The following is a 19,962-nucleotide window of genomic DNA, read 5'->3' on the forward strand; positions in this document are numbered from 1 at the left end:
ACAAGTGCCTGGCTTCCTCAGGCTTAACCATTATTTAGATTAGATCATGGTATTTTAGTTAAATGTTTCTGTAATGCTAGCTCATATGTAGACCTGTGGAACTTAAGACTTTTGTGAACCTGAACAGGCTATGCTCTTTTGTTAAAGTCTAAACATGTGGACATGGAATTTATTTTTGTGACATTTGAATGGAATGTTGCTTAACAATTATGTCTTCAATAAAATACTAGCCTAACAATTACAGCTTCAAGAAAACACTGTTACCAGCAGCAGCTTCTCTCATCTGCAGGTGTCCATACTGAATCCATAACCTTTGTGGTTTGGTCTGGGGAGGATTTCCCATATGCAGATGTTTGATTCAAATGTGGTGAGTGGTTTAAATTGGGTCTCTTGAGGGATTGTATGATACTATCTGTTATGTTATTGTAGCTTTGTGCATTGTGCCTACCATTATTTCACTTTTCTATACATTACAGTTTAACTATCCTAGAGCAAGTGTTTTCTGAGTTGCGCCGAAGAGCGTGTGTTGTCATCAGCTTTGTCTCTATCTGTACCGTAGTTAAATACCAGCACAAGATTTGCTGCATGGTGCTTCGACATGTATCATCCATCTTTTTAGATACAGTTCGGACTTAAAATTAGTCCCAACTGAAAATCCACATGACAGATTCTGAACACGATGAGAAGCAAGAATGCAATTGTCCATATATGCAGCTGACAAGGAAATCACGCTGATGAAAGAAGAAAATAGGAATCAGGTAAATTCAGGTTAGTATCCTTGCCTAAGGTAAAAATTCTCTATTTCAATCATTTGATCTATTACATCATTCGTATGGTTAAGATTTCTGAATCACTCCACTTGAAGTCGGATTTTGTGGTCTACTCTGAATGATGACACCGTGGAGAATCATGCTTTTTGAATACTCTTAAATATACCAAGCATGGTTGTAACACCTGAAGTTGCCCTATCAGAAATCATGCAATCAGTTAAGATAAAATATTAGCATATGATGAAAAATACAGTCCACACTGGCCATACGCGGCAACGCCGCGACCATTTCTAGTTTCTACTATTGCTCTTCCCTCATGCATAGACAAGCTAGCGTCCAAGAAAGAGGCGACCCCTACAGAGTACATAGAGGCCAGGGGCGGAGCCAGGAATTTGTTTTTTTCATTATTAGGGGGGCCAACCATGCTAATTTATATAAAAATTTAATTAAAATTCAAATGTTCAATGTAAATTTGGGAACCATAGGGGGGCAGGCCCCTGCCCGCCCCCTGTCTCCGCCCCTGATAGAGGCCATGAGCTGTGCATCATTCTTCTACATGTGCATGCGTTACCAAGCGGAGGGGGCAGGGCGGCCAGGGGCAGGGCGTCCACAGCAAGCCGGCGGACAGGGCAGGGCTGCCTGGCGCAGGGCAACGGTGGCGGCGGCCACAGAAGCGCGTGGGAAGAATGCGTGACGGAAAAAAACCAGCGAAGATGGGAACGACGGAAGAATACGCGGGGGCCGCTAATTTACGGTCGCCCGTAATTTGGCATCCGTACGGTCGATTTTGGCACACGTGATTCCTTTGCTTTATGTCCCCTCCGTCCCGGGCAATCTCTTTCCATCCTCACAGCATGTGCCCAGTACGCACCGTCTCCAAAGTCCAGAGTCCTAGATCCCCTCACATCACCTTGTATCGCTTCCCTCCTCCATCAAAACTATCAACCATCATATATTTCTATGTTATAAAAAGAATTAATCTAACTTATACAAATAAAAAAGTTAACCAAACATACACAAACAATTTTGGAGAGAAAAAAAAAACTGAAAGAAAAAAAACCCTAAACAGAAAGCTTTCATAAAAGTATGGAATAGAATATTTTGAGATTGATAAATTTTTGAGAGAAAAATCATAGTCCAAACTTTTGTACAAGAAAAAAAATGGGAGCAAAAAAATGTCCAAGAAAAATATTCTGAGATAAAAAAATTAAAGATAAATGTTTTGACACAATTTCAAGATAAAAAAATTTAAAAGAAACAAAAAGTTAAAGGCAAAACTTAGATCACATAAAAGTTTGGACTAGAAAATTTTGAGATCGATAAATTTTGGAGAGAAAAGTCGTGGTGCAAAATTTTTATATGAGAAAAAATTTGGAAGCCAAAAAAGTCGAAACAAAAGATTTTGAGATAGAGAAATTGAAGATAAATGTTTTGGCACAATTCAAGATAAAAAATTCAAAAAGGGAAAAAAGGTTAAAGACAAATAGAACACATAAAGGTTAGTAAAAGAGAAGGAAAGGTTGAAGACAAATAGAATGCATAAAGGTTAGAAAAAGAGAAGGTGAAAATTGGAGCCGGGAAGAGCACAGTACGTGTATAGATAATAGATCGTGGCCACTAACCCATCACATGCACTAGCAGCGCGTCGATCGCGCGGCGGTTGACTGCAGAACTAGTATTGGGTATATTTACGCACACATTCACCTAATTTGTCAATTGTTAGAAGGTGAGAAAGTAGAATGTATTGGAGAGTGTTTTTTTATTTATTTTTTTAAAAATAAGGATGAGGAAGAGATGGGAAACTGTCCGAGACGCTAGCCAGTCTGACGACGAGGAGCAGAGCAAGCTGGGCTGATCTCACCTCAGTTCGGATATGAGCCTACAACGCCATCGGAGAGAGCCCATCTACATCCATCCGGAGGCCGGGCCCACCTGGAAGAGGTCAAATGCCCAACGCTCTATCTTCCTCTCTTCCGTTCCTCACTGTCTCTGTTCCCAGCAGCAAAACCCTAGCTCCGCCGCCGCCGCCACCGGGCTCGGAGCAAATGCGACATGCCGCGGCCGCTGCAGCTGCCGGATGAGCTCGTGGAGGAGGTGCTCCTCCGCTTGCTGCCGCACGAGCCCGCGGGCTCTGTTAATCGATGGAAATATCAGTTCTAAAATTAGGGACAGTTATCTTATTGAGATCATGGATGTATTGATGTTAACTGTTCTCGCAACAAATAATAAGTTATTAATGTTTGGTTGGTAGGGAATAAGTGTTATCGAAGGCAGGTTTTATTCCTCAATCAGCTCATGTTACTCTCTTTTTATTTCTGCAGCATTGAAAGGCACTTGCACAGGTGAGGGACCAAGTGCGGGTCACTCAAGCGCATGATAAACTTAAGGTGCATCAGTGAAATCTATGGTTGGGCAGCACTTTGTGCATCAATGAGATTGGTGTTATCCTTAATTTCTTGCCCTTTAAGATTGTGGTTTTTAAGCAATTGTTCTCTTAAACTTTTTAGCTTCATCATTAACTTCAATGTGTTAGACTTGTATGCAAGCTGTGAACCCCTAGATTGTACTACTTGATCTGTGGCCGTGTGTGCTCCAGTATTTGTGCTTGTGATAAAATCCTAAAATGCGCTCACTGTTCCCATATCTAGGCCCAAGAAAATGGAAAATAGAAATTCAAAGCATTGTAATTTCATATATTGCACGCCTGCATACCATTCCTACATAAATTCATTGTGGTTCAACATCATGTGGCTTATTGGATTATAACCAGAAACTTGCTAGTTTATTGTTGTGACCTTTTGCTTTTGTGGGCAACTTGATACAAATCCAAATTCAGTAACCTTATTTATGTATGAATCTTGAAACCACAATGTAGTGGGGACAACATCATCTGACATAATTCAGCTTGTGTGGAAGTAAAAGGGGGTTGGGTGGCAGGGGCATCAATTTTCTGGTAAAATTACAAATTGGGTTAACTGACAGCAGGAAAGCAGTGCACATCAATTCTCATCTTAGTTACTACTACATCTATAGCAGTTAAGTTATTCTGTTTGGCATGTGCCACGGTGTGTTGGTGAAGCTCTGCTTATCACAGAACTGGATACAATTCGTTGCTCTTTGTTTGTTTCACTTTCCTGAAAGATTCATCAGTCATCAGTATGGTTCTGCACTATAGTGCCTTTCTAAATGGAACAAGGCTGCAACATGTACTGATGGTAAATCATGGTTCGTCTTGCTCATTGTGAAGGATGGACAGTGTTCAGGCCTCCATTCTGACTAACTGAAGCCATATTCTGTGTTTGACTGTCAGGGGCTCAAGGCATCCCTGGCGCCCCCCTACTTGGGAGTGAAGCTTGTTTTGTGTTTGTGAACTGAACTTGCCTGTGTTGGCATCATTGAAAAATGCCTGGTTCGGTTAGGTTTAGTTCAGTTTGAGCATGCCAGATTGCCAGTATGTTGCATCTGTATGCGTGTGGTGAATAAATTGAAGAGCTCCTGAAAGCATAAAAAATGGCTGTTTGGTTCAGTTTCTGTACAAAAGCTCCTTTTTTTTTCATGCTGCCCTCTACTACCTCACTCCTTCAAGTCGTGTCTTTCATATGCAACTATATTTTTTTGCCCTGTTTGCGTGCTCAGTGGCAGGGCATGCATGCAAGTTGTCGGGTATCACAATTAGGGACACCCTAATCGGGGTACTAAGACCGCCTCTAAAAACCCAAAACACCTGTTAAAACAACTGGGCCCACGAAGGGCCACGACCTGCTTCCCACCCGGAAGAAAGGAGAGGACTCAAAGAAGGCCAGCGTGCGGGCCATTCGCATCCCTCTTGGGCCCGCCGGACAACCTCCGCCTCGCTCGAGGGTAGCGGACCTATCCTCGAGCGGGTGACTCATCTCCGCCTCGCTCGAGGGCTCCTCTCGGGACCCTCGACCGCGCAACACACCTCCGCCTCGCTCGAGGGTAGCGGATCTGCCCTCGAGCGGGTGACTTATCTCCGCCTCGCTCGAGGCCGTCTCTCGGCACAATGGACAAACAGCCCCGCCGCCCAACCGACCGCCGTACGAAGGCATTAAAGGCCAGCCACTCTGCCACGGCTCAAAGGACGGGCGGCGTCAGACTGCCACTCCCACACTGGATGTGACCGGGGTCCCCATCCACTGACTCCGGTCACCATTCCGCCATCCCGGATGCTGTAGCAGCACCTTGGGACCTGTAACACGGGATAGGACAGGCTCGGCACTGCTCCCGTTACTGTTCTGCCGACGCCAACCATCCAGACTCACCTCCCCACTGAGGAAGGGGTCCGGCGATGTCACATGTCCTTCCGTGAGGGGCACTCAGCACGCACGGGTAGGGCCCCGGACCTCCCCCTTGTGGAGACCGGGACCTCCGCGCGTCCCCTGGACCTCCTAGTGTGCACGCCCGCACACCGACCAGGGGGTCCAGGGCCGCCGCGCGCCCCGCTACCACTACCACTGGTGCATGCAGGACCCTAATCCATAGGGCCCACCAAATGCCACCACGCCGTATATCGGAGACCATACATCAGCGACGACCACGCCACCTATTTGATCTCCAGGGATGGCGGGCAGATCCAACCCATACCCCATGGGCGTTTCGGATCCGTTTCCAGCGGGACGCGTGATCTCGTTCGGGAGTCTCGAGTTCAGAGCAACCGGCAACAGTTACCTCATGCAGCTCCTCTTGCCCGGACGTAACCCCTTCACCCCGACTTCACCAGCCCGGCGCAACAGGCGCTCGAGACAACATTCGCGACAGGCACGGGTGGAGGGGCGTCGCGTGGCACGCCACAACTCCCCTACGTGGGTCGAGGCTGGCATGTCGCTGCTCAGCATCACGACTAGTGGGGCCACCGCCTCGTCATCACGTGCCTCGGCGTCATCTGCGCCGACATCGTCACCTGCTGCAGCACTAGTGCCTCCCGGGGGGGCTTGACTTCAGCGTCGCCCTTCCCCTTTGGGATGCGCAACGCTGCCGCCCATGCCTCATCAACCAGCGCTAACTTCATCGAGCATGAGGGTCTGCCGGGTCATCATCTTCTGTCGATCCGCAGCCTCATCGCGTCGTCTCCTGACGAATCCTACCCCGAGACGGCGAGCTCGATCGCCGACGACGTCGACTTCTTCATGAACAACTTTACGGCCGAGAAGGCCAAGGACTACTCCGGGGTCCGCGACCCCGACGCTCTCCGCACGTTCCAGCTGGCGACGGCTTACTGCCTCACCTGCTCCGAAGACTCCAGTGAAGGGGATTTCGATCCTTCCCGAGAGTGCTTCATGGCGGACCTCGCGGACGAGCAAAACGACAACGCCCCGAGCAACCACGGGGACGGTGGGGCAGACGCGCATGCAAACCCACCGGTGGTGCCGCTTGCAGCCCCTTCTTCGTCAAGCTCAGCGGCGCGACAAGCTCAGCTGGCACAGCTCAATGAGCTTCAAGCAAAGCTCGACGAGCAGCGTCAACAAACCCAGGAGCTGCACGCCGCACTCGAGCAGCAGCGTACCGCGCGTGGTGCACACGCCCGGGCGGCGGGACGTGTTGCCCGAGAGCGCATCCTGGCCGACGACAACGTCAACAAATCTCTGGAGCTGAAGACGGCCGGTGAGAACCTCGTCGCTGCGGCTTATCTACTCCAAGCTATGCCCGAGCCATCGACCCCTTCGGGCCGCAACCTGCGCCGCGAGGCACAGGAGCTCATCGAGCAAGCTGTCGTGCAGCAGGCCGAGAGTTCTTCGTCTCGTATACGCTCGAAAGCCCCGGAGCAGCCGGATGGGACTGCGCATTAGGACCGCGAGGTTTCTGTGCACACACCCCCAGCAAGGAAGGGCAAGGCAGCCATAGCGCCCGGTGCGAAGGCACCCTTCGTGCACGAGCGCATCGGGAGAGTTCCCGTAAGGGAGCGAATCCGTGACACTCGCGGGCACGCTGGCGACGGCGACGCCCGCAACGTCATCGACGGCAGGAGGTACACCCCTCGACGGGGTGGACGCTTCGACCCGGAGCACGACAGGGGTGAGTCCCCGGAACCTCCGGGCACCCGGGTGTTCAGCCGGGAGATCCGAACTGCATCTTTCCCCCCGCGCTTTCGACAACCCAACACCCTCGTCAAGTACTCGGGTGAGACTGATCCTGCAGTCTGGCTCAATGACTACCGCCTAGTGTGCCAGCTAGGCGGCGCGATGGAGGACGCGGTCATCATCCGCAACCTTCCTCTTCATCTTGCTGACGCCACACGAACATGGCTCGAGCACCTGCCTGCGGATCAGATCCACAACTGGGCCGACTTGGTCCATATCTTCGTGGGCAATTTCCAGGGCACATACGTGCGCCCTGGGAACTCCAGGGACCTCAAAGGGTGTCGCCAGAAGCCCCGCGAGTCCCTGCGTGACTACATGCGACGCTTCTCCAAGCAGTGCACCGAGCTCCCCAGCGTCACCCACGTCGAGGTCATCAACGCTTTCCTCGAGGGTACGACCTGCAGGAACCTGGTGCATGAGCTCGCGAGAAGCCGACCCATCAACACCAATGAGTTGTTCGACGCTACCACCAACTACGCCGCCGGCGAGGAGGCCGTTGGTGCCATCTTCGACGACAAATCGAGCAAGCGCAAGGACGATGCGCCCGCGGAGGGCAGCAACGTCAAGCCCAACGCTCCCGCCAAAAAACTGAAGCGGGGGAGGATGGGAAAGAAGCCGGTCCCATCGAACCAGCGCGGGTCGGGGCAGGCAGAGGACTCCGAGGAGGCCTTCGCTGCCGCCCCGGACCGCAAAGGGCCTCGAGGCCCCCCTCTAGGTGGTGGTGGCCAGTTCAATGACATGCTTAAGAAGCCGTGCCCTTACCACAAGGGCCCGTTCAATCATACCCTCGAGCAGTGCGAGATGCTCAAGAAATACTACAACCGCGTCGCGCACCGCGACGAAGACAAGAAGAAGGATGCTGGCGACAAAGATGGAGATGACGAGTTCCCCCCAGTGGAGAACGCCTTCTTCATCTTTCGAGGAGCAATGACGAATATGACTTCTCGGCAGCGCAAGCGTGAGCGCCGCGAAGTCTTTTCCGTCACCAAAGCCACGCCATCCTACCTCGACTGGTCGAAGGATACCATCACATTTGGCCGCGAGGACCACCCCGACTACGTCCCGCATCCGGGACGGTATCCGCTCGTTGTCGACCCCATCATCGGCAACACCCGCTTCTCCAAGGTGCTCATGGACGGAGGCAGTAGCCTCAACATCATGTACGCCCCCACCTTGGAGCTCATGGGGATCGGACTGGACAAGCTTCGCCCCAGCAAGTCGCCATTCCACGGCGTCGCGCCGGGGAAGCGAGTCCAACCCCTCGGCAAGATCGATCTGCCTGTGTGCTTCGGCACAGCAGCCAACTTCCGCAAGGAGGTACTCACTTTCGAGGTGGTGGGGTTTCGAGGATCCTACCATGCCATCCTAGGTCGTCCTTGCTACGCCAAGTTCATGGCCGTCCCCAACTACACCTACCTCAAGCTCAAGATGCCGGGTCCAAAGGGCGTCATCACCATCGGCTCTTTGTTCGAGCACGCCTACGAGTGCGACGTTGAGTGCGTTGAGCGCGCGGAAGCTCAAGCGGAGGACGAGGCCCTCGCAGCCACCCTCGACAAAATGGCAAGCGAGGCCTTGGACTCCACTCACCGACACGCCGGGAGCTTCGAACCCGCCGAGGGTATCAAGAAGGTGCCCCTCGACCCGAGTCACCCCATCGACAAGGCGTTGCGGATCAGCGCCAACCTCGACGGCAAATAGGAAGTGGTGCTCGTCGATTTCCTCCGCGCCAATGCAGATATCTTTGCGCGGAGCCCCTCGGACATGCCTGGCATACCGAGGGAGGTCGCCGAGCACTCCCTTGATGTCCGACCCAACTCCAAGCCGGTGAAGCAGCGCCTGCGACGCTTCGACGAGCTCAAGCGCCGGGCGATCGGCGAGGAGTTGCAGAAACTTCTGGCGGTCGGATTCATCAAAGAGGTATTCCATCCCGAGTGGCTAGCTAATCCAGTATTAGTGAAGAAAAAGAGTGGAAACTGGAGGATGTGTGTAGATTACACTAGTTTAAATAAGACATGTCCGAAGGTTCCATTTCCTTTGCCACGAATTGATCAGATTGTAGATACTACTGCGGGATGTGAACTCCTATCCTTTTTTGATGCCTATTCCGGTTACCACCAAATCAAGATGAAAGAGTCCGACCAGTTCGCGACTTCTTTTATCACACCCTTCGGCATGTACTGCTACGTTACAATGCCCTTTGGCCTCAGAAACGCCGGAGCCACATACCAGCGGTGTATGCTCCAAGTTTTCGGAGACCATCTCGGGCGGAGCGTAGAGGCATATGTCGATGATATCGTTGTAAAATCTAGGAAGGCGGACGACCTGGTTGTCGATCTCAAAATCGTGTTCGATTGCCTACAGGCCAAGGGGGTGAAACTCAACCCCGAGAAGTGCGTGTTCGTGGTGCCTCGAGGCATGCTCTTGGGCTTCATTGTCTCCCAGCAGGGCATCGAACCCAACCCTGAAAAAGTCTCGGCCATCACTTGGATGGGACCGATCCGAGACCAAAAGGGGGTACAGAGGGTTATGGGATTCCTAGCGTCCCTTAGCCGTTTCATCTCGCGTCTCGGTGAGAAAGGCTTACCCCTGTACCGACTCTTAAGGAAAACCGAGCACTTCACATGGACCCCCGAAGCCCAAGAAGCCCTCGAAAGGCTGAAGCCGTCGCTCACTCGCGCCCCCATTCTCACACCACCTACGGACGGTGAGCCCCTCTATCTGTACGTAGCTGCGACGACCCAAGTGGTCAGCGTGGTGATCGTGGTCGAAAGACAAGAGGAGGGTCATGCTTTGCCCGTCCAACGACCGGTGTACTACATCAGCGAGGTGTTGTCTGAAACTAAGACACGCTATCCGCAGATTCAAAAACTGCTCTACGCAGTGGTTTTGGCTCGGCGCAAGCTGTACCACTACTTCGAGGCTCATCCCGTCACCGTGGTCTCATCTTTCCCCTTGGGAGAGATAGCCCGCAACCGGGAAGCCGAGGGTAGAATTGCCAAATGGTCTGTGGAGCTGATGGGAGAAACACTCACCTACGCCCCCCCGCAAGGCGATCAAGTCCCAAATCTTGATGAAAACCTCAGCTACCTGCACCGCAAATCCAGGGCAAATGCTGGACAGTGTACTTCGACGGATCGGTGATGAAAATCGGCGCTGGAGCCGGCCTACTCTTCATCTCACCCCTCAGAGAACACATGCGATACGTGATACGTTTGCATTTCCCCGCCTCTAACAACATGGCGGAGAACGAGGCCCTTCTCAGTGGCCTCCGCATCGCCATCGAGCTCGGCGTCAAACGCCTCGACGCGCGCGGCGACTCTCAACTCGTCGTCGACCAAGTAATGAAGGAGTCTAGCTGTCACGACCCGAAGATGGAGGCGTACTGCAGCGCAGTGCGCCGCCTCGAAGAAAAATTCGACGGCCTTGAGCTCAATCATGTCCCGCGCAAGTACAACGAGGACGCCGACGAACTGGCCAAGATCGCGTCGGGGCAGACCACCGTCCCCCCGAACATCTTCGATCGCGATATCACCAAGCCCTCCGTCGAGTTCAAAGATCCGACGGAGCCAGGCCCCTCGTCCGCTGGGCCCTCCGGCGAGAACTCCTCGGCGGACGAGGCCGAACCCATGGACATTGACTTCGGGACCACCTCTGCGAACGAGGCCGAAGCAATGGAAGTCGACGAGGCCCCCACCTCACGAGATTGGCGTGTCCAGTACCTTGACTGGATGACTCGAGGGGTCCTACCCTCGAACCGTGCTCAGGCACGGCACCTCATGAGATTGGCGTGTCCAGTACCTTGACTGGATGACTCGAGGGGTCCTACCCTCGAACCATGCTCAGGCGCGGCACCTCGATAGGCGGGCCAAGTCCTTCGTCCTAATCGACAACGAGCTACACAAGCGCAGTCCCTCGGGTGTCCTGCAACGATGCATCCCCATCCCCGAGGGCAAGGAGCTTATTCGCGACATCCATGCCGGCGTCTGCGGCCATCACGCCGCGCCGCGTTTCGGCAAGGCTTCTACTGGCCCACCGCGGTCGCTGACGCCACTGACGTCGTGCGGACCTACGAGGGTTGCCAGTTCTATGCTCAAAGGACACACCTCCCGGCCCATGCCCTGCAGACCATCCCCATCATGTGGCCGTTTGTCGTATGGGGACTGGACCTCGTCGGTCCACTGAAGAAGGCGACCGGGGGCTTTACCCACTTGCTGGTGGCGGTCGACAAGTTTTCCAAGTGGATCGAGGCTTGACCCATCGGCAAGATCAAATCCGAGCAAGCAGTTCTGTTCTTCACCGACATCGTCTTCAGGTTCGGGGTCCCAAACTCGATCATCACTGACAATGGCACCCAGTTCACAGGCAAGAAGTTCTTGACGTTCTGCGACAGTTTCCACATACGTGTGGACTGGTCGGCTGTGGCACACCCACAGACGAACGGGCAAGTGGAGCGTGCCAACGGCATGATCCTCCAGGGACTGAAGCCGAGAATCTTCAACAAGCTGAACAAGTTCGGCCGGAGGTGGCTCACAGAGCTACCCTCGGTCATTTGGAGCCTGAGGACGACCCCGAGCAGAGCCACGGGCTTTTCCCCGTTCTTCCTCGTCTACGGCGCCGAGGCTATACTCCCCACTGACTTGGAGTACGGATCGCCGAGGCTCAAGACATACCAAGAGCAACGAAACCAGCGAGCTCGCGAAGACTCGCTGAACCAAGTGGACGAGGCTCGGGACATGGCGCTTCTCCACTCTGCGCGCTACCAGCAGTCCTTGCGAAGGTACCAAGCGCAGAGGGTCCGGCGCCGAGACCTCAACGAATGGGACTTGGTGCTGAGGCTTCGACAGAACAATAGGGGCCGCCACAAGCTCTCACCTCCGTGGGAAGGACCGTACATAATCGCCAAGGTGCTCAAACCCGGCACCTACAAGCTGGCAAATGAAAAGGCGAAGTCCTCACCAACGCTTGGAATATACAACAGCTACGTCGCTTCTATCCCTAAAACTTCAAGTTTTTTGTACATTTGCTTGTACTCGCATCTTCAAATTCCCGAAACAATAAAGTACGCTTTACTGGTTTATTTTTGGGAACCATCCGGGCCCTCGAAGGCTAGGATGCGCGCTAACTCTGAGGTACGCTCGGTTTTACCCTCGGCAAAGCCGAGCCTCCCTCGGGGGCTACTACGGGGGGAACCCCCGAACGTCCCCAAAAAAGTCGCTAATGTTTTTCGAAATATTTTCGTCTCGACCCTAAGTTTCTCATATCCTTGGAAAAAACAGACGCGAGGCGTAAGCAACTACGGTACGGGGCCGGCCGAGTTGCGGGGCCACCTACGCCTCCGGGATACGGCACCCCCCTCACCACCCTACGCCTACGTTGCTTTTGAACGCGAACCCCCTCGCAGACGTTCGTCCAAGTCGCATACAAGAACATGGGAATAAAGTAAAGGAACACAGGCTCGAACACACAAGGCCTCGCGGGCCACACATTCAAATTACGAAACAAAATCTTTTATATTCAAAGGATGCGATTACAAAGCGCGACTATGATAAACACTAATCTATTTACAATGGGCCTCGAGGCCCAACTTTCCTACAGGCTACCATCCCCCCTTGCGGGTCTTCAGGGGCGTCGAATTCGGCGATGGGAGGGATGTCTGCCTCGAGCTTCTCGGCGAGAACGGTGGCGAACTCCTCCGCGGCTGCGTCGGCTTCATCCATAATGGCCGATGCGGCGTCCGCGTCAGCGTCATCGGGAACGACGTACCCCGACGACACCCTCTGGAGATCCATGAGGTAATGCGTCGAGGCGACGGCGAGAGCCCGAAGGACACCAAGGCGGAAGGTGCTCTTGGCATGCTCGGCAATCTGACCGCCTAGCGCGCGCAGGCGGCTGATCACCGAACTGCCTGATACGGCACCCTCCCCCTCGAGCTCTTGACACACGCTCACGGCGGTCTGCTCCAGCTCGGCAAACTCCATCTGTGCCGCCGTGAGCGCGGTGTGGACCGCTTCCTTCGCCGCGGTCTCGTCCGCCACCTTTTGCCTCAGCTCTGAGCAAAGGAAATCGACATTAGTCACAAAAGAAAACAAATCGACAAAAAATCGAAGGTACTCACCTGTCATGTTATTCTGCGCTTCCTCCCTCTGGGTACGGGCGGCCTCTTCGAGCGAGGACAAGGAGGCTTCCTTCTCTCTAAGGGCGGCCCCCATGTTCTGGAGGGCCACTTCCTTCCCCTCGAGGGCCTCGCCCTTTTCCCGGAGGGTCCCGGTGAGCGCGACCACGGCCACCTACTTATGGAGGAGCTCGGCCTTCTGCTGCTCGAGCGTCGTGCTGAGGCGCTGCAGCTTAGCGCTCTGCACCTCCGCCTCGCGAGCTCTCTCCTCGAGCGCCGTCCGAAGGCGCTGCAGCTCGGCAGTTTGCGCCTCGGCCTCCCGGGCCTTCTGCTCTGCTGCCGCCCTCTGGACGTCTCGCTCACCAGCAACCCGCGCCAGCTCCTCCTCCAGCGCCTGCTGACGCGCTCCCAGATCGGCCATTTTTGTGTTGGCGTCGATATTTTTGAGCACTAGCTCGGCGTTGTGCTGCCCGAGCTGGCTCATCTGGGAGTACAGCCGGTTCATCTCGGTGCTCTTCTCGCGCGAGATTTCCCTCAGCTGCTGCAAAGGGGGAGGGCGTGGGTGAAGACGCGTAAAAGCTAAAACCGAATCCGAGCAATTTCCGGGGGGAAATATTTACCTGGCTGACCTGGTAATCCGCATTCTGATGGAGCTGATAGGCGCGGTCGAGGGCCTGCAGGATCTCGCGACCGACGCCCATCTGCTTGTTCGAGGCCTCCTCCTCCTCCTGCTCCTTGCGGAGGAACTCCGAGGGGACCCCGGACGGGACGATCGCCCCGAGGTGGCTCCCCTCGGACGCCCCCACTTCGAGCACGCCCGTGTTGGCCGACGCGAACTCGGCGATGTGTGCGGCAGCGCTCGCCGCAGCAGCGGGGTCGATGTCCATCGAATCCCCGTACTCCTCGCTGCTGTCCGGCAGCTCCACCACCGCTGTCACACCCCCTTGCGCCGTTGGCTGTCACACCCTGAAATTTTTGGATTTCAGGATGTGATTAAAATTAAAAATAAAACAACAATTTTCTCATAATTTTAAAATTTTTACAACATTTATTTTTCTTCACATGGAATTTAGTAAAAATAAATAATTGGTTGTTTTTCTAAATCTAAATGAGGTTGTTTGTTTGCATTCATGCAGCTTTGCATTGTTTTATTGCTTGTGGTTTGATTTGAATTTAAATTCGTGGAGTTTAAATTCAAATCGAATTTGTTTAAATCTTTTTGCAAAAAGAAAAATAGGAAAAATCTTTTCGACCAAAATTAACAGTTCGGCCCATTTCTCTTTTTCTTTTCTTCGCAGCCCAATCGCAATCCGATCCGCACCGGCCCAACCCAGACCCTTCTCTTGGCGCGCAAGCCAACAACTCTCCATCGCCTCCTATATAAACACCGCCCCCCTGTTGTTTTTTTCGCGCAGCAAGCCATGCCGCCGCCGGCCCTAGGCCCCTCCCGCCGTTGCCCCCTGAGCGAGCCCCTCCTTTTCCCTGTGTGCATGCGCATGCGCTGCGCACCTGCAGGCCGCTGCTTTCCCCTGTGCGCCCAGGCAGCAGGACGCTGAATTCCTGTCCTGTGCTGCCCCCAGGCCGCCTGTTTCCCTGCCGTGTGCTGCTGGCTCCCATCGTCCCTGCCTGCTGCCTTGCATGCATGCACCTGCAGGCACAGGACCGTGCGTCCCTGCGCGCGCCGTGCCAGGCCACTGCAACCCCCTGCGCCGTTTCCTTCCTGCTGCGTGGCCGCTGCTGTTCCTTCCGGTTTCGATTCCGACCGTCTCGCCATGGCCAAGCGGTAAAACGGTTTCCCCTCGATCTCACCGTTTTAGATCCGTTTTTGTTCATTCTTGCTGCGTTAGTTTTGTTTTAGTGTAAGCTGTCGTTTAGTAGTGCTTTTAGATCGTAGATCTTGTTTTAAAGTAAATATAGATTTAATTTGTTTAATAACTATTTGAAACTAGCCTTTCTAATTAAAAGTAAATTAGAGCTCTATACCGGTTTTCATTAATTAATGTTAATTCGATTAAATATCAACTTAAATGCATCTTTTATATAACTTGTTTAGAAGACCATGTATCATAAAATTTTACACTTAGATGCTCTCACTTATCTTTTATTTGCTAGTTAAATAATTAATTGGTATAAGTCATACATAAACTTTATAAATAAAATTTGATTAAGTGCAACTTCATCTTTCTGATATAAATTCACATGAAATATTTATAATTTGGATATTTCTTTCAAATATCCTTTACATGTATTTTTTTTTCTTAATTAAAATAAATCCAACTTATAGTTTCTTTCTGTTATAATATAAATCTTCCGATAGCTGTTTCTTTTCAACCGTAGCTTCGTTTTCCGCGTTTCTTGCGTTTTCGTAACCGTAGCACCAAGCCCTATCCTTTAGAGCGTTCTTTCAAAGCCTTTCTTTTGTTTTGGTGTACTGTTCTTAGTCGTTCTTGTTATTTGCTTTGTATGTTTGCTCGGTGATTGCTCCGAGTAGGAGGATCGTTGTTCGAAGATTGAAGATCAAGTTTTCCATGCGAGCAAGAGCTAAAGAGCAGTAAGAGTAGCTTTCGTTGGAGAAAGTCAAGTGACCCTAACCATCTTTCTGTCTATGCTTATTTACAAGAGTATTATGATGATTTAATTGGAACATGGAGAACCACCCAAGAAAACCGTACAACCACAATACTATATGGCTCTGGTCTTGGCTTATTAATTAGAGACTCTAGCTTGTGACAATCTTACCGAAAGGGCAAGAGGGGATGCATCGACGGGGTATAGCTCGGTCCTCTTGGGGCAATTGGTATTGTTTAATGGTCCTTTGGCAAGGTACCACCTCATTAGGACAGTGTTATGACTGCTTTGGCTTGAAACCTTAGCGGATTGTCATGGGTTAGGGAATCTTTGTAAAGGCCTCGTAGCGTCCCTATGCAATCACACCTCGAAAGTGTGGTATTGTGCCTAGCTAGCACATTGCGTGGTTGGGTTCAAAGTTCTTCGGAATTTTTACGCGAATTGTGGTGAAAGTGTACAACCTCTGCAGAGTTAAAACTAACCGGTTAGCCGTGCTCACGGTCAAGAGCGGCTTGGACCCTCACATGATTAATAAACTTAAAGATGGATATAAATCACATTCTGGTTATTTCTTGTGGCCTTGCTGAGTACCAACCATAAGTGTACTCACCCTTGCTTACTGCTGCTCAGAAGGAGAAGGTGTATAAAGATTTCTGAAGATGTTGCTGAGTTCTAGGCGTACGCTACCCCCAGTCGATTGCCTGTGAAGTTTGGAGCCTTCGTTTCCAGGATAAGCTGTATAACTCTGATAGTCTTTTATTTGTTGTATTTCTCTTTTTCGTGATACTGTTACTGATTATTCACTTATGATGTCTCTATATGTATGAAACTTGATCCTGGTATACATATAGTTATGCATTTGGTTTTATCCTTAAAACCGGGTGTGACAGAAGTGGTATCAGAGCTGTATCGACTGTAGGACGTAGCCTAGATAGCAATGGTCGCTTCCTAAGGTCTATTTAGTCACAAAAGCAATTCCTACTTTACCCTTGACCTCTTTGGTGAATAATTTCACTCTTTGACCATTTTCTTTCCTCAGTCAGCCTTGATAACTCACCTTTCTCTCCTGACTATCTTTTCATTTGCACTTCATTATTTTGCAAATGTTAGATCCTCAACCTGTCTATTTATTTATTTTCGTGGATCACTTCCTGAATTCGATCATACCTCCCCCTTGATGTATGATTTTCCAAATTTCATCCAGCTCACCTCCTTTTGATACGCTGGTGAAGTTGCTCCTTTAAATTCTTTTTAACTTACCTTTTTGGACCTATCTCCCCTTTGCTTTATTTCACAATGTGCTCAGTGTCTCTCCTTTCTTTCCAAATAAATGCCGCTTTGGATTCATCCCTTGACTTTTGATTCCAAAGTATATGTTCTAATTCAAAAAAAATTTAGATGATCCGTGCCCCGTGTCCTCATGCTTGTCCAAGTCATCTGAAGAATGGAGCTGCTAGTTCATCAAGAGCAACAATAAACAAGATGAGGGAGGCACATGCCACCAACGCTGAAGCAGGAAGATATTCCCATGTTTAGGATGTCCCCTTCTAACACTATTAACAACGTTTAGCATCGTTCCTTGATCGTGTTGACTGGTGGAATTCAGTGTTTGCATGATGATGCTTGTCTTTATGACCTTGTTTGATTCGCTTCTTTGTAATGATTGTCGGTGTATTGTGGGTCTTCTACCTACGATAACATCGGTTGCCTAGAGGGGTTCTTTTGTACCTCCCACCTCCTTGTTATCCTCCGTCTTTTTACCTAATCCTTTAAAGGATGTCAAGAAAGAAGTTCATGGCAACACTCGTCTACAATGATCAACAAATGAAAGAAACTGAAGACAAAAAAAATGCACTCTTTTCCTTTTTTTTTTGTTACCCCCATGTCTTTTCCCCCCTCCACCTTGATTTATTTAAGTTGCGACTACCAAGAGTTGGTGAAAAGAAGGATGATGATCAACCCAAGAACCAAAGCTCCAATAGCCATTCACTCGGTCAGACGTCATCAGTTGATCCCCTTGCCAAGACGGATGATCAGGATACCTCTGCCAAATGAGAATGCCATCAGTCTCCAATTCTCATGCCACCACGCGTCGCCAAGATACTAAGCCAAGAAAATCATGTTTCTACAACGCAGTGGCTGCCTGAGGAGGTATGAAAATATCTGAACTTTATGGTTGGTTTATCTTCGTCACTTTACTTGAAGGTTATGAGATGTGTTTGTGGACTTGAGAAGTGATACCATATACTCAAGCCAGAAGAAGCAACTAAGCTCTATTCAAATCACTTTATCAAGGTACGAAGGATGTTCTTCGAAAGATGTGTCAACAAAGTTGTGGAAAGAATGGAAGTTAAAGGAGGAATTAGATTGAGTATCCGCGAAGTGTTTTGTGTGAGTTATCAGGAATTAAGAAGAATACATTGCAAGAAGGAATAACTGAGAAGAAAGTTATATGTGTTGGATGCTACCCACCTAAACCTTTGTCTCTTGCTATCCTTGTGAATCTCGGGACGAGATTCCTTTTAAGGGGGGTAGTTCTGTCACACCCTGAAATTTTTGGATTTCAGGATGTGATTAAAATTAAAAATAAAACAACAATTTTCTCATAATTTTAAAATTTTTACAACATTTATTTTTCTTCACATGGAATTTAGTAAAAATAAATAATTGGTTGTTTTTCTAAATCTAAATGAGGTTGTTTGTTTGCATTCATGCAGCTTTGCATTGTTTTATTGCTTGTGGTTTGATTTGAATTTAAATTCGTGGAGTTTAAATTCAAATCGAATTTGTTTGAATCTTTTTGCAAAAAGAAAAATAGGAAAAATCTTTTCGACCAAAATCAGCAGTCCGGCCCATTTCTCTTTTTCTTTTCTTCGCAGCCCAATCGCAATCCGATCCGCACCGGCCCAACCCAGACCCTTCTCTTGGCGCGCAAGCCAACAACTCTCCATTGCCTCCTATATAAACACCGCCCCCCTGTTGTTTTTTTCGCGCAGCAAGCCATGCCGCCGCCGGCCCTAGGCCCCTCCCGCCGTTGCCCCCTGAGCGAGCCCCTCCTTTTCCCTGTGTGCATGCGCATGCGCATGCGCTGCGCACCTGCAGGCCGCTGCTTTCCCCTGTGCGCCCAGGCAGCAGGACGCTGAATTCCTGTCCTGTGCTGCCCCCAGGCCGCCTGTTTCCCTGCCGTGTGCTGCTGGCTCCCATCGTCCCTGCCTGCTGCCTTGCATGCATGCACCTGCAGGCACAGGACCGTGCGTCCCTGCGCGCGCCGTGCCAGGCCACTGCAACCCCCTGCGCCGTTTCCTTCCTGCTGCGTGGCCGCTGCTGTTCCTTCCGGTTTCGATTCCGACCGTCTCGCCATGGCCAAGCGGTAAAACGGTTTTCCCTCGATCTCACCGTTTTAGATCCGTTTTTGTTCATTCTTGCTGCGTTAGTTTTGTTTTAGTGTAAGCTATCGTTTAGTAGTGCTTTTAGATCGTAGATCTTGTTTTAAAGTAAATATAGATTTAATTTGTTTAATAACTATTTGAAACTAGCCTTTCTAATTAAAAGTAAATTAGAGCTCTATACCGGTTTTCATTAATTAATGTTAATTCGATTAAATATCAACTTAAATGCATCTTTTATATAACTTGTTTAGAAGACCATGTATCATAAAATTTTACACTTAGATGCTCTCACTTATCTTTTATTTGCTAGTTAAATAATTAATTGGTATAAGTCATACATAAACTTTATAAATAAAATTTGATTAAGTGCAACTTCATCTTTCTGATATAAATTCACATGAAATATTTATAATTTGGATATTTCTTTCAAATATCCTTTACATGTATTTTTTTTTCTTAATTAAAATAAATCCAACTTATAGTTTCTTTCTGTTATAATATAAATCTTCCGATAGCTGTTTCTTTTCAACCGTAGCTTCGTTTTCCGCGTTTCTTGCGTTTTCGTAACCGTAGCACCAAGCCCTATCCTTTAGAGCGTTCTTTCAAAGCCTTTCTTTTGTTTTGGTGTACTGTTCTTAGTCGTTCTTGTTATTTGCTTTGTATGTTTGCTCGGTGATTGCTCCGAGTAGGAGGATCGTTGTTCGAAGATTGAAGATCAAGTTTTCCATGCGAGCAAGAGCTAAAGAGCAGTAAGAGTAGCTTTCGTTGGAGAAAGTCAAGTGACCCTAACCATCTTTCTGTCTATGCTTATTTACAAGAGTATTATGATGATTTAATTGGAACATGGAGAACCACCCAAGAAAACCGTACAACCACAATACTATATGGCTCTGGTCTTGGCTTATTAATTAGAGACTCTAGCTTGTGACAATCTTACCGAAAGGGCAAGAGGGGATGCATCGACGGGGTATAGCTCGGTCCTCTTGGGGCAATTGGTATTGTTTAATGGTCCTTTGGCAAGGTAC

The 19,962-nt window shown here is 50.1% G+C and overlaps 1 long non-coding RNA gene and 1 other non-coding gene across 2 annotated transcripts; both read left to right on the forward strand.

The window, feature by feature from the left end:
* The first annotated feature begins 211 nt into the window (after positions 1-211).
* On the forward strand, positions 212-399 carry LOC120663184. Its single transcript, XR_005670403.1, has one exon. It is a non-coding gene; the product is annotated as a small nucleolar RNA Z112 (small nucleolar RNA).
* Positions 400-2,655: 2,256 nt separating this feature from the next.
* On the forward strand, positions 2,656-3,220 carry LOC120658713. Its single transcript, XR_005668817.1, has 2 exons — positions 2,656-2,864; positions 3,092-3,220. It is a non-coding gene; the product is annotated as an uncharacterized LOC120658713 (long non-coding RNA).
* The last annotated feature ends 16,742 nt before the right edge of the window (positions 3,221-19,962 follow it).

Source organism: Panicum virgatum, chromosome 2N (genome assembly GCF_016808335.1).
Source record: "Panicum virgatum strain AP13 chromosome 2N, P.virgatum_v5, whole genome shotgun sequence".
In the NCBI taxonomy this organism is placed as follows: Eukaryota; Viridiplantae; Streptophyta; class Magnoliopsida; order Poales; family Poaceae; genus Panicum; species Panicum virgatum.